Below are 13,139 nucleotides of genomic sequence, written 5' to 3' on the forward strand. Positions count from 1 at the left end.
TTTTTATTATTATTTTTTTTTTTTTCAATATTGAAGCCTTTTAGAACCTTCCCCGTGTTGAAATTATTAACTTGGTCATTTGTATATATATATGTGTTTCGTTTTTTTATGGGGCACTCCTTCTTGAACTAACTCTTCTTGACATTTTAATCAACCGGGGGTGTATTATTAGACAAGGAATTATGCCAGTTAAAGAAACATGTCTTTAAAGAAGTGTAAATTAGTGTCAAGTGCAGTAAAATACCTTCTTTTTTTTAAACTAACATTATATTGAGTTTGAGTCACTTAACATCCAATTAAGATCACGTCTGTAATTTATTTCCATCGGTGGCATTAATGCCTTGTCTATGGCCACTGACACCCAACGATATATCAGTAGATTATTGTTTATACACACAGATGGACATTTTCAAAGCTGTTGCTGTTTTTCACATTCAGTGTAACTGCAAAATCAACAAGCCTAAATTACCCTGTATCAACAGCCGTGCTAAAAAATGTCAGCAATTAGGAATTATAACCATGAATTATCCTGATACTGCACATTAAGCCTCTAATTTATTTGATTCTCCACTCCCTTTGTAAAGAAAGCAAGGCTGTACCATAACAGGACTAGGATCAGACATTTAGTGGAATCTGATGCCAGCATAGAGTGTGGCTGAAGCTCCACCAAAAAATGCCATCTGCTGATGGTTAGTGGACAGCTGCAGTACTTGACCATTGCTTGTTGAGATGAGCATGGAAATTGAAAGTGATGTTTTGGAGCACAGGCCAAGCCAAACACATGGCCCAAAAAAAGAAAAAAGAAATCCTCATCTGTTGCTGCTCTTATTTGTGATAAAATGGCTGAACAGCACAGGAGTGAGCTGGTAATAGTAATCGATAAACTGCAAGGTTTTCTGCCTCCATCTTGCACCTTACCAGACATGTTGTTTTTAAAGCTTCATTCTACATTGTATTTTAGCAGTCAGTCCTTGGTGACCACTTGTTTAACACTTTAGTCACTCTAAGATATAATAGTCGACAGAAACTAATGGCAATGCCTTGTATAGAGCCCCCTGAAACAGTGTACTGATTTAAACGTATTAAGCGGTTTCTTTCTCCGATGGAATCTAGATGGGTCCGGTCTTGCCAGCTCCCTATCATTAACTGGGGGTAGTGCGAGCTATCACAACCACAAAGAAAGTGGTACCAGTTATCCAGCTTACATTTTTGTGAAAACAAGAAGCAGATGCATGGCAGTATTACACACAGGACTTGTATTTGCAAAACCAAAAGAATCTTCCTTTGTCGTCTCTGTGTTTTACAATAAAATATGATGAAATGGGTCTTGGAGGGGTTTTACCTGCATAGAAGGGATGTTGGTTTCAAATTTGTTTGGTTCTGTTTAGAAAAGATAATATGCTGAGTAATGCATATTGTACCTAAACAGTAATAAAATTGTAACTTCACACTGCATTTGAATTTTTGTAATGAAATGGATTTAAGAAACAGTATAATAATATAGTTCAAATTAATGTTAGAAGTATGCATTGGGTTCTCTGGAATCCTCTGAATGTGATGTGTTTACAAAATTATGTATGCTGATATGTACATGGATGCAATCCTAATTACAATTGTAAATCGTAATTAAGGCCAAGCTTAATGAACTCACCTTCTTTTAAAACAACTCATTATTCTTTGCATAGCTGCCTGTACTTTCTTTATGGAATGTAACTAAAGCATTAATCTCAAAGCAAATTAAAATTGTTAATTTGGAAGCCATGGTTTATTTATTTGTGTCTTCTGCACTGGAATTAAGCAATTTTTGGGCAATGTTAAAAATAATAATAATTAATACATACAAATAGATTACTTTGGTGTAACCAATACATTGGTCCCCTTTCTGTTTTCATGTATTAATTATTTTATTCAATTTGGTTGTGATCTGCTTGTTGTGTTTGTGTGAAAAGCTATTTATAAATGTGAATTATGTTCAGCAAGAATGTGGTTATAGAATACATTAGAGAATACTTTTCAAGCACAGTGGGCAGAATGGTAGGGTAAGTAGCTTGAAGCTCTGCATTAACATTTATCTTTACTTAATTGAAATCGGTATATTGCAAGTGACTGTAATGTGAAAAGATAAATACAGATAAAGCAAGAGAGGAATGCATTCCCCCCACGTTTGCCCACCAGAGAGAAAAACAGAACTAAGTACGCGGAATTGTGGACATAGCCCAGAAAATTACAATAGAAAATAAAGAAACTGTGAACGAGATGAGGGACAAAGTGACCTTGAAGTGTGGAATTTGTCCAGATTTAAAAATCAAGTCTCTTTATATATGACATGTTGTTGTGGTTGATGTGAACCACAAAAATACGATCAATCACAGTGGTTTGATTGCATAATGTAACAATTGGACAAGCTGTTGAGTATTAGCAAGTTGTGCATATCCCCTGCACTTTCTGAATTGTACATTTGGACAGAATCTCTGTGTCTTTGTAAGACTGCCAATTAAGGTTTACTGTTGCCCCGTATTTTTTTTTCAATTTTCCAATTTGAAGAATGTATTTCCCATGAGGGTTTGAGTTAAAGAGCCAAGTCAAAAGCAAACCACATCTTACCCTAGTTCTCCTGCAATGCTGCAACACTGGCCAGTGATTATAATGGAAATAGTGTATGCATCGGAGTTAACTAATGAAGAACTTTGAAGTGCAGAAACATCATCGCTTCTAGTCATGAACTGAATGTACTTTTTTTATTTTCCTGCTTTTCTATCCTCCAGAAATGTGAGCTTTCTCAATAAGTTAATCTTTGTGAAGGAAACAAAATGGAAAAGTTTGGACGCTTTAGCTATAAACCGCAGTCATTCTGGGTTGGGGAGTAGTTACAGTACAATAGGCTTTACAGAGAAAGGAGAAAATGTCCTGCTGTGCTTATTTTCTTTATCCTCTCCTGCACCAAGGGTAAACAGAAGACTACTGTTTCAGATGGATAATGCCCGGTTTTAAAATAAATGTTTTTGTCTCCTAAAAGAAGAAGAAGAAGAAGACAAAATGTGTAAGTACTGTAAGAACCTTTTCCAGATAGAAACATTTACTTGTAAGCCCCCACCCCTCCCCCCAGGTGAATGTGGAACTTTCCAATGAAAAGACAAGCGCTCAGTAGGTGTGAGCAGATGGAAGTGACTGCTAGACTCAGAAATGACCATGAAGTTTATACAGAAGGCAGCAAAGCTTCTTTTGATTAGAATGTGAACAATAGGTCAATTGTCTGCATACAGTTCTGGGCTAACAGCTTTACTACAGGGAAGCGTTATGCAGAAAGCAGCTGTCAGCACAGATATTTCTTTTTCCCGGGAAGCTGAAATATTGTCGAGGATTCAGACAAGCCTCCTCTGGTGAGTATGCAGGAAACAAAACAGGATATTCTTGCACAACCATCGCTGTGTGTAATTACTTTGCATTTGTATACAGCTCTTGAACTTTGATGTCTCCAAAGGCAAATGTAAGCTCAGAGGGGGCTATTTTTTTTTCAAAACGGGCAGACTGAAAAGTCAATAGCTGAACTAGCATTTGGATATAACCTAAGAGGCTGAAATTGCCAAGGTGTCAGACCTGTTCTTCTGAGAATGTGTCTTTTTTCTTTTCAGGTTTTTATTGTAGGATTTACTGCACACTTTTGAAAGATTTTGTAGATTTGAAATGTTCTTATTATTTTTCAGTCGTTTGTGTGATACAGTGAATAATATGATATAGTAGTAGTTCAACTGAAGCAGATTATGTAAGTGTGGAAGCTATAGCATGACCACATGATTAGTTTTATCAAACATTGGGTTATTGTTATTGATGGATAGAAGCATTTCATGTTAGACTTTTGCATCAATAAAATATTTGTTTTAGTCTACAAACTACATTTTTTCCACCCCATATGCTGTGGGGTGTACATAGTTAAAACCCAACTATGAAAGTACAGCACATTTTTTTTTGTTTTTTTTGTCAGATCATTATAGTTGTGAAATATGCAATTCTGCCATGTCAGCTTTTTTTCCATGTGACTGTTGTACTTCACTGTTGATCTCATCTGTGTTGATAAAAGATAACCAGTACATTTACCACATGTCTCTCAATCTCTCAAAGTGTTTATGTGTAAAATCCAGGATTTTCAGTTATATTACATTTTATGCACACAAAATCTAAAATAGCAAAACATAATATTTTAATAACTTGTATTGCTAAAAGTAATTAAGAACACCTGCAAGACTAGTTTAAGACAAGCTGACTACAAAAGCAAATAGTTTTTGCTGAGTTTTCCCTCAAACACAGTAACACATGTGCAAGTACCTCCCTATCACTTGTAAGAAAGGGAAAACATTCACAGAACCAGGATTAGGTCACTTTTGCTCTGATTTATCAGTAAGATGTGTGTCAGGGCTCCTGATTAATTTGCACATGTTTAAGTAATTAGTTGGAAGTAAGGGAGAAAACAGTTAACAGATTTAATGTACCACAAGAAAGCCATTTGATAACAGAGTTGCTGCTAATGGATATGTGTACCGTGAAATAAGTTTCAGCAATAAATTACGATGACATGCAAACTTTTTGAATAGTTTTAAATCTTTAGGAAACTCGTGACAAATCACTGCATCGGGCTGAGGCCCAGGGTAAGGATAGCTTTTCGAAAATATGTTAAGGGCAAACTCATGGGCAGGCTATACTGTTTTTTGGGGACTTGACTCATTTGTTTCAGTGGAAATACTATCACATATTTTATGTTTTTGAAATAATAAATCACAAAATTGTGTTTTAAGAAATGCTATGAAATGGGCTGTGCTTGAGAAAGGAAAACACATTAGTAAGAGTTGTCCTTCAGCCTAAGGGAACCAGTGTTGTAGCAACACCCTAGCATACGTAATGCTGAAACACTAGTCCTGGCCAAAACTGCTTCCTGCAATAACACTTCATTGGGAAACTGGTGTACCCTTAACCCTTTTCCAGGTCATCGAGTAACACCTTCAATATTAAATTTGACTATTTTCAATCCAGGCTGCATACTGATGCTCACGTATTTATTTATTTATTTTTGGTGCATCTACATTTCTGATTAATTCAATTTGTGAAGTGCATGTATAGGCTAACTTCTACAGGTTTATGCCCAAGAACAAACTTAAGTCCCTATTTTTGGGAAAGTAATTTTAATATAGGCCCTATACACTCACTTGTATGTAGTTTTCAGAATTTTACAGGATTTTATTTGGATTGAAATCCATTTTTCATTTGAATATCTGTAGATTTCAATTCTCATTCAAGCCAGTACAAAACCCATGAAGACTTCTGTGATCAAATCATGAATTGTAAACTAGTCACTAAAAGCAGCTTTATTCACATGAAGTCTTTTGTTAAGAAATACTTTTAAAATAGTGTATCATTATTTCTGATAGTATCTTTGTGGTTGTAAGCGTTGCATTGCAAGGTCATGTTCATATTGTAGAAAGACTTACTGGGTGAAGTAGCATGTAATATAGATCCTTAAAACTCTATGGCTTCTTTGAAACTAATTCCACCCGTATATAGGCTTTATTAATAACTCCTTTGGGTTTTGTGTATTTTATAAAATGCAGCAAGTAATTGAATGTGTGTTTATTGAATTACATATAATAATATATATAATTACTTATTTCTGCTTTCTTGTATGTATGTTTTGTTTTGAAATGAAATAAATATACTTGTTAAACATATATATGCTTGATTTGTGCTATGTTTGTCTCTAATCAGATATGATGCTTCTGCAAAGGTATATATTTTGGGAAATGCTGTGAAGGCTGCATATATCATTAATAGAACAAAACAATTAGTATGGAGGGAATAGTAATTTCTAATGCCAAATGTATGTGTATATATATATGTATATGTATATGTGTATATATATATATATATATATATATATATATATATATATATATATATATATATATATATATAAAATATACATGAAATATGAAATTCAGCACCTGCCTCTTATCGACGTGTTTATACTGATTTTTTCCCTTTGTCTCAAACAACAATGAAATGTCAGCTGCCTGCAGAAGACTAAACATAAGATCTTCAACAGAGTTGATTATAGCTTTGTACAATATAGATTGTATATACTGTATTCATGCAAGAGACCTAAAGGAGTTCAATATTTGTACTGACGTTGTTTTTTCTTGTCTCTACAGCTCATGATGGGATTGTACAGACAGAGCAGAATTTGCAGGTAATATGTCCTCTTCAAAGCAGAATCTGAAAATGCCTCTGAAAGTTTGCCGAACAATATTAAAAACCAAAAACAAGTCTATACATTTGTAGAGGTTCAAATAGTGAAGTGATTGTAAAACTTCTATCTGCAGAATGTGAACAACCTTGAGTTGACTTGTTCTCTGTTCTGTTATTATCCCATATAGTAATGGGATATAAAATATGGATGAGTACAATATTTCACTGACGCATAACACATTTTTACAGATGGTAATATATTGTATTTCATTAGTATAACACAAGATAGGGCTTACATTGCACATTTATTGTGATCACTCTTTAGAATATCCCATCTATTTGCGGAAGAACACGTCAATACCTTCGCCATGAGAAAAAGTTTACAAAAATCAATACAAAAAACACTACGATGAAAATGTTTGATTGTCTCGTCACCTTTTAAGAAAACATTGCTTACTTGAATTCTGTGTCTTTTTATTATTCTTTTTAACAGCATCCTAATGGGAATATTAAAAAGTAGACTTTAATTTTAACACATTACATTTTGACAGTGATGACAGTTGTTTTATATGGCATTTATTTTTTCTGGCTAATAAATCAACATTATTTTTTATGTTGTATTTTTTTTGTTATTTATTCATGACACTAAACACTGCATTAAGAATTCTTTATACATCCAAAAATATATTATGGTTAAACCATTACTCTATCTAAATCCGATAGGCTTTCCACCAAATTCCCATTGCCAAACAAATAGCCTTTCCATATAAGAAACATAGGACTTGTAACTCAAATAAGGGATGCAGTAATCATACTCTGCATTCTCAAAAAACAATCTGCTTTGCAGAGGTACCCTTAATCATAGGATACATGCTTGCATCCATATTGAGCTAATCAAAACTTTGCTTTTAGGCACTAGCAGTCTTCCTTGAAATGAAGAACTGCAAATCATGTTAAAGTTAAATTCTGAAAACATGAAGAAAAGAGAGACTGGAAACTAAAATCTAACCCTTGCATTGATCAACATTACAATTGATTTAATAAACAGCAGGAGCATTGACGTAAAAAAAATGCTTTTTCACAAAATAAATACATATATAAAATAAAGGATAGATGTTTGTTTGACCTGAACATTTCTGTTCTGTTTTTTATTATCCTTTATATATATATATATATATATATATATATATATATATACACACACCGATTAGCTATAACATTATGACCAACCACCTAATATTGTGTAGGTCCCCTTTTGCCGCCAAAACAGCCCTGACCCGTCGTGGCATGGACTCCACTAGACCTCTGAAGGTGTGCTGTGGTATCTGGCACCAAGACGTTAGCAGCAGATCCTTTAAGTCCTGTAAGTTGCGAGGTGGGGCCTCCATGGATCGGACTTGTTTGTCCAGCACATCCCACAGATGCTCGATTGGATTGAGATCTGGGTAATTTGCCAGACGCTTCCCATTTTTCCTGCTTCTAACACATCAACTTTGAGGACAAAATGTTCACTTGCTGCCTAATATATCCCACCCACTAACAGGTGCCATGATAATGATCAGTGTTATTCACTTCACCTGTCAGTGGTCATAATGTTATGGCTGATCAGTGTGTATATACAGTAAGGGAAATAAGTATTTGATCCCCTGCTGATTTTGTACGTTTGCCCACTGACAAAGAAATGATCAGTCTATAATTTTAATGGTAGGTGTATTTTAGCAGTGAGAGACAGAATAACAACAAAACAATCCAGAAAAATGCATTTCAAAAAAGTTATACATTGATTTGCATGATAATGAGGGAAATAAGTATTTGATCCCCTATCAATCAGCAAGATTTCTGGCTCCCAGGTGTCTTTTATACAGGTACCAGCTGAGCTCTTAAAGGGAGTGCTCCTAATCTCAGCTCGTTACCTGTATAAAAGACACCTGTCCACAGAAGCAATCAATCAGTCAGATTCAAAACTCTCCACTATGGCCAAGACCAAAGAGCTGTCCAAGGATGTCAGCGACAAGATTGTAGACCTACACAAGGCTGGAATGGGCTACAAGACCATCGCCAAGCAGCTTGGTGAAAAGGTGACAACAGTTGGTGCGATTATTCGCAAATGGAAGAAACACAAAATAACTGTCAGTCTCCCTCAGTCTGGGGCTCCATGCAAGATCTCACCTCGTGGAGTTTCAATGATCATGAGAACGGTGAGGAATCAGCCCAGAACTACACGGGAGGATCTTGTTAATGATCTCAAGGCAGCTGGGACCATAGTCACCAAGAAAACAATTGGTAACACACTACGCCGTGAAGGACTGAAATCCTGCAGCGCCTGCAAAGCCCCCCTGCTCAAGAAAGCACATGTACAGGCCAGTCTGAGGTTTGCCAACATCTGAATGATTCAGAGGAGAACTGGGTGAAAGTGTTGTGGTCAGATGAGACCAAAATCAAGCTCTTTGGCATCAACTCAACTCGCCGTGTTTGGAGGAGGAGGAATGACCCCAAGAACACCATCCCCACCGTCAAACATGGAGGTGGAAACATTATGCTTTGGGGGTGTTTTTCTGCTAAGGGGACAGCACAACTGCACCGCATCAAAGGGACGATGGACGGGGCCATGTACCTTCAAATCTTGGGTGAGAACCTCCTTCCCTCAGCCAGGGCATTGAAAATGGGTTGTGGATGGGTATTCCAGCATGACAATGACCCAAAACGCACAGCCAAGGCAACAAAGGAGTGGCTCAATAAGAAGCACATTAAGGTCCTGGAGTGGCCTAGCCAGTCTCCAGACCTTAATCCCATAGAAAATCTGTGGAGGGAGCTGAAGGTTCGAGTTGCCAAACGTCAGCCTCGAAACCTTAATGACTTGGAGAGGATCTGCAAAGAGGAGTGGGACAAAATCCCTCCTGAGATGTGTGCAAACCTGGTGGCCAACTACAAGAAACGTGTGACCTCTGTGATTGGCAACAAGGGTTTTGCCACCAAGTACTAAGTCGAAGGGGTCAAATACTTATTTCCCTCATTAACATGCAAATCAATTTGTAACTTTTTTGAAATGCGTTTTTCTAGATTTTTTTGTTGTTATTCTGTCTCTCACTGCTAAAATACACCTACCATTAAAATTATAGACTGATCATTTCTTTGTCAGTGGGCAAACATACAAAATCAGCAGGGGATCAAATACTTTTTTCCCCCACTGTATATATAAACAATTCCTTTATAGATATATATATATATATATATATATATATATATATATATATATATATATATATATATATATATATATATATATATAAAGGAATTGTTTGTTGCATAATTTCTGTACTTTAAACGTAGAGTGGGACAAAGTGTGGAGTTGGTAATTCTGCATTACATTAAACTTAAATTTGAAAGTTCTGATATCTGTAATCTGTCTCAAATTTGTCTTCTCTTTGATTTGGTATTTCTTGAAGATAAATATCCTAAGCAAAGAAAAGATGGATTTTTCTTGCAAGGTATAAAGTGATGTTTTTCTTTTTAGAAATGCCAGCCACCTTGAGAACTGCAAGTTAAGTTGCACATCTCAGTACTTGATATCACCTTGTGTCATATTGAAGGAGCAGGGCACATTGCAGCCTCCTCCCTCAAACTAATATCTAACTCAAACTCTCACTGTTTTGCTATTTATACAGTACTGTGAAAAAGTTTTAGGCAGGTGTGAAAAAATGCTGTAAAGTATGAATGCTTTCAAAAATAGACATGTTAATAGATTCTATTTATCAATTAACTAAATGCAATGTGAGTGAACAGAAGAAAAATCTACATCAAATCCATATTTGGTGTGGCCACCCTTTGCCTTCAAAACAGCATCAATTCTTCTATGCCAAATATTTCAGATTTTGACTCATCAGTCCAGAGCACCTGCTGCCATTTTTCTGCAGCCTAGTTCCTGTGTTTTCATGCACAGTTGAGTCGCTTGGCCTTGTTTCCACGTCAGAGGTATGGTTTTTGACCTAGAAGAATTGATGCTGTTTTGAAGGCAAAGGGTGGTCAAATATTGATTTGATGTAGATTTTTCTTCTGTTCACTCACTTTGCATTTAGTTAATTGATAAATATAATCTATTAACATGTCTGTTTTTGAAAGCATTCTTACTTTACTGCATTTTTTCACACCTGCCTTAAACTTATATATACAGCACACACACACAGTAGTTTTCAAATGTATTAATATCTTTGGATGTGTGCTTAGATTTGTTAGCGTGCTGGAAAAGCTAACCTAGTATATGCCCATGTACCACCAAGCTGCCATCCTATGTAATGCTCTGTTTTGGCCTTAGATGCAGACTTATACATTAGTTATACATATAAACATCTATCCTTGAAAAGATGGGCCCAATGCCTCAGAAAGTTGTGGAGACTTTGTAGTAGTATGGAAAGCAAGTTCTGTTTTCTAGGCCTTTCACTTACCTTAATGACTTCTAAAACAGCTTCAGGGCATACTCTCCATCAAGCTGCTTGGTGGTGGCACGCCCTAGATTATTCATTCCTCCGTCACTGTTGTTTGTAGTCCTGTCTTTGAAGAACACTTAGGTTTCGTGACACTTTTACTTAAAATAGACAATATAAGTTCAATTGGATTTAAGTCAGGAGACTAGCCTGTGAAGTGAAGAAGGCCTGCCTGGTTTCCCACTATCCCACTTCTGACACTATGTCATGTATGGCATTGGACACTGGCACTTCCACGGCATTGACGTTCAAAAACTGTAACTATTAAAAGATTTCAAAACACTTCTCCCTATGCTTGCACAGGATGTAGAACTTATATAACCTCTGATGCAAAACCCCTCCCTTTGACTTTCCTCCCCAGACCATGATGCTTCCACTATCAAATCTGACAGTTGGTACAATCCTATCATGAGGAATTCCTTACCATGTAACATTAAAAGCAGTGTAAAAGGATGAATAGATATGACGAAATGTGATCTAAGATAAATATTTGATTCCCATTTTCTTTTACTTGATATATGGTAGTTTCATGTAAATCCCAAAAGTTTTGTGTATGAGATGCTGAGAGTATAAAATCATAATTACTGAATGCTTTACAAAAATGAGCTTGCATAAGTTAAGACATGCAAATTTGGTTTCCAAGGCAATGACAAAAAGGTGATAGTCCCATGGTTTGCAGCTGTAAAATAGCAGCATTAAGCTTTTTTTTTTTTTTTTTTTAAGCTTCTGGTTTAAGGTAAAGGTATGTCAACTGTGACTGTTTTTCTTTTTAATTAAAGACTGATGCAATACCCAAAGACATGCCAAAGATTAGGGGCGAACTTTAAGACTGAACCTTACAGTTCAGTTTAATTTATTTTCACCTTTTGCATGAGATACTGTAATCACCAGGGTTTGAAGTCTGACATTCCTGTGTATACTGGCATACAAAATAATAGTTTAAAGAGCAGGCATGCAGATTTGTAATTCATTGTGTGAGACTTAAGGGTTTACACACGGATCTGTATCTCTCTATTAAACAAGTTTGAAAGCTTTTTGAAAATAAATGAATCATTAATTTATATGATCAGTCTGTTGAGGTTAATCAACATGTCTGGTTAGGTTTGACAATACTTGTGTTCTTTAATTGTACATACATTTAATATTTTTGATAATACTTGCTTGCCTTCTGGAGAATCTAAGACACTGACTAATTTCCTCATTGATATGAATGTTACCACCAGCTTCACTGTGGTGGAAACTGCCTTCTATTTATGGTTGCATAATAAAAATACATAACTGCATAATAGTTTACAAGCTCTAATGTTATCTGGAATCCTATAGTTAACGTCTACAATAATATTTTTAATTGTAATGAAATTTATGATGCTTTGTAACAGCTCCTTTGGTATTAATTGACCCTAAAAGTACATGCATCTAAAAATATAAAGCATTCTTTAGATGCACATAAACAGCCAGTGGTTTGATTGTGTACTTACTATTATGGATGCTGTGAGAGCTGCATTTATAAGACTCAGTTTGCTTTTGAGTAATTCAGGGGACACCATCTATGTATTGTTGTATGAATGTACATTATGGAGTAAATGTAAAATACGTAAATTATGTAGATTGGTTAATAATTTGGTAAGAATAGTTTTGAATTGTCAAACATCGTTTTGACATTGTGATTTGACATACTGACACAGTAAGCCAACTGCTCAGGAATCTGATGAGAAATTCTTCTGAAATGTGCCTCTGTGATGATATTTGATCATATTAAACACAAATGTTACAAGTAAGTATTATTGCCATCATCTTCTGTCCGTGGTTTTTGTTGCTGATCAGGTCTGATGTGTAGCCAGCTATAATTAGCGTGTTTTCAAAATAGAAATGATGATGAACTGAACAGTGAATCTATGAAGATTGCACAAAGAAGCTTAAGCCAGGAAAGAGACTGTGGGAGCAAAGCTCAAAAAGTCTCTTGGCTTGGGCCTTATTTATAGATTGTCACCCACCCATCCACTATTTGTGTAGCGAAATTGCTTCTCTTGGAGCAGAAAAAATAAGCCCCTAAGCTGTGTTTTTAGTGGAGTTTTACTGTAATTAATCAAATGTTAAACAAACAACCTGAACAAGACTATAAACTATTTACATATTACAATCTCTTGATATTTAACAATTTCAGCAGTTCATATATAACAGTCTAACCATCTCTAACAACTTGGTACAGATCTCAATTACAAGATTATTTGTTTAAAAATAATATGCAAGTTTATACAAATCAAAGTGATATGTTACTTCGGTTTCAAATATAGCATACACACATATTATAGCATAATATTGTGATATTGCATTAGTTAAATGCATTACAGAAATAATGCAGGGCAAACAACATTTCTTGAGCACATTGTGCCAGGGGATAAAGGATTCTGAAGGGATTCAAAA

General features: G+C 35.5%; 1 protein-coding gene across 1 annotated transcript in view; it reads left to right on the forward strand.

Moving 5' to 3' along the window:
* Positions 1-3,195: 3,195 nt before the first annotated feature.
* adgrl2a (adhesion G protein-coupled receptor L2a) overlaps positions 3,196-13,139 on the forward strand; it is a 216,985-nt gene continuing 207,041 nt past the window's right edge. The window contains exons 1-2 of the mRNA XM_066692187.1: positions 3,196-3,380; positions 6,198-6,235. The gene's annotated coding sequence lies outside the window, so the exon portion shown is untranslated. The remainder of the gene's footprint in view (positions 3,381-6,197; positions 6,236-13,139) is intronic.

Source organism: Amia ocellicauda, chromosome 19, assembly GCF_036373705.1.
Source record: "Amia ocellicauda isolate fAmiCal2 chromosome 19, fAmiCal2.hap1, whole genome shotgun sequence".
In the NCBI taxonomy this organism is placed as follows: domain Eukaryota; kingdom Metazoa; phylum Chordata; class Actinopteri; order Amiiformes; family Amiidae; genus Amia; species Amia ocellicauda.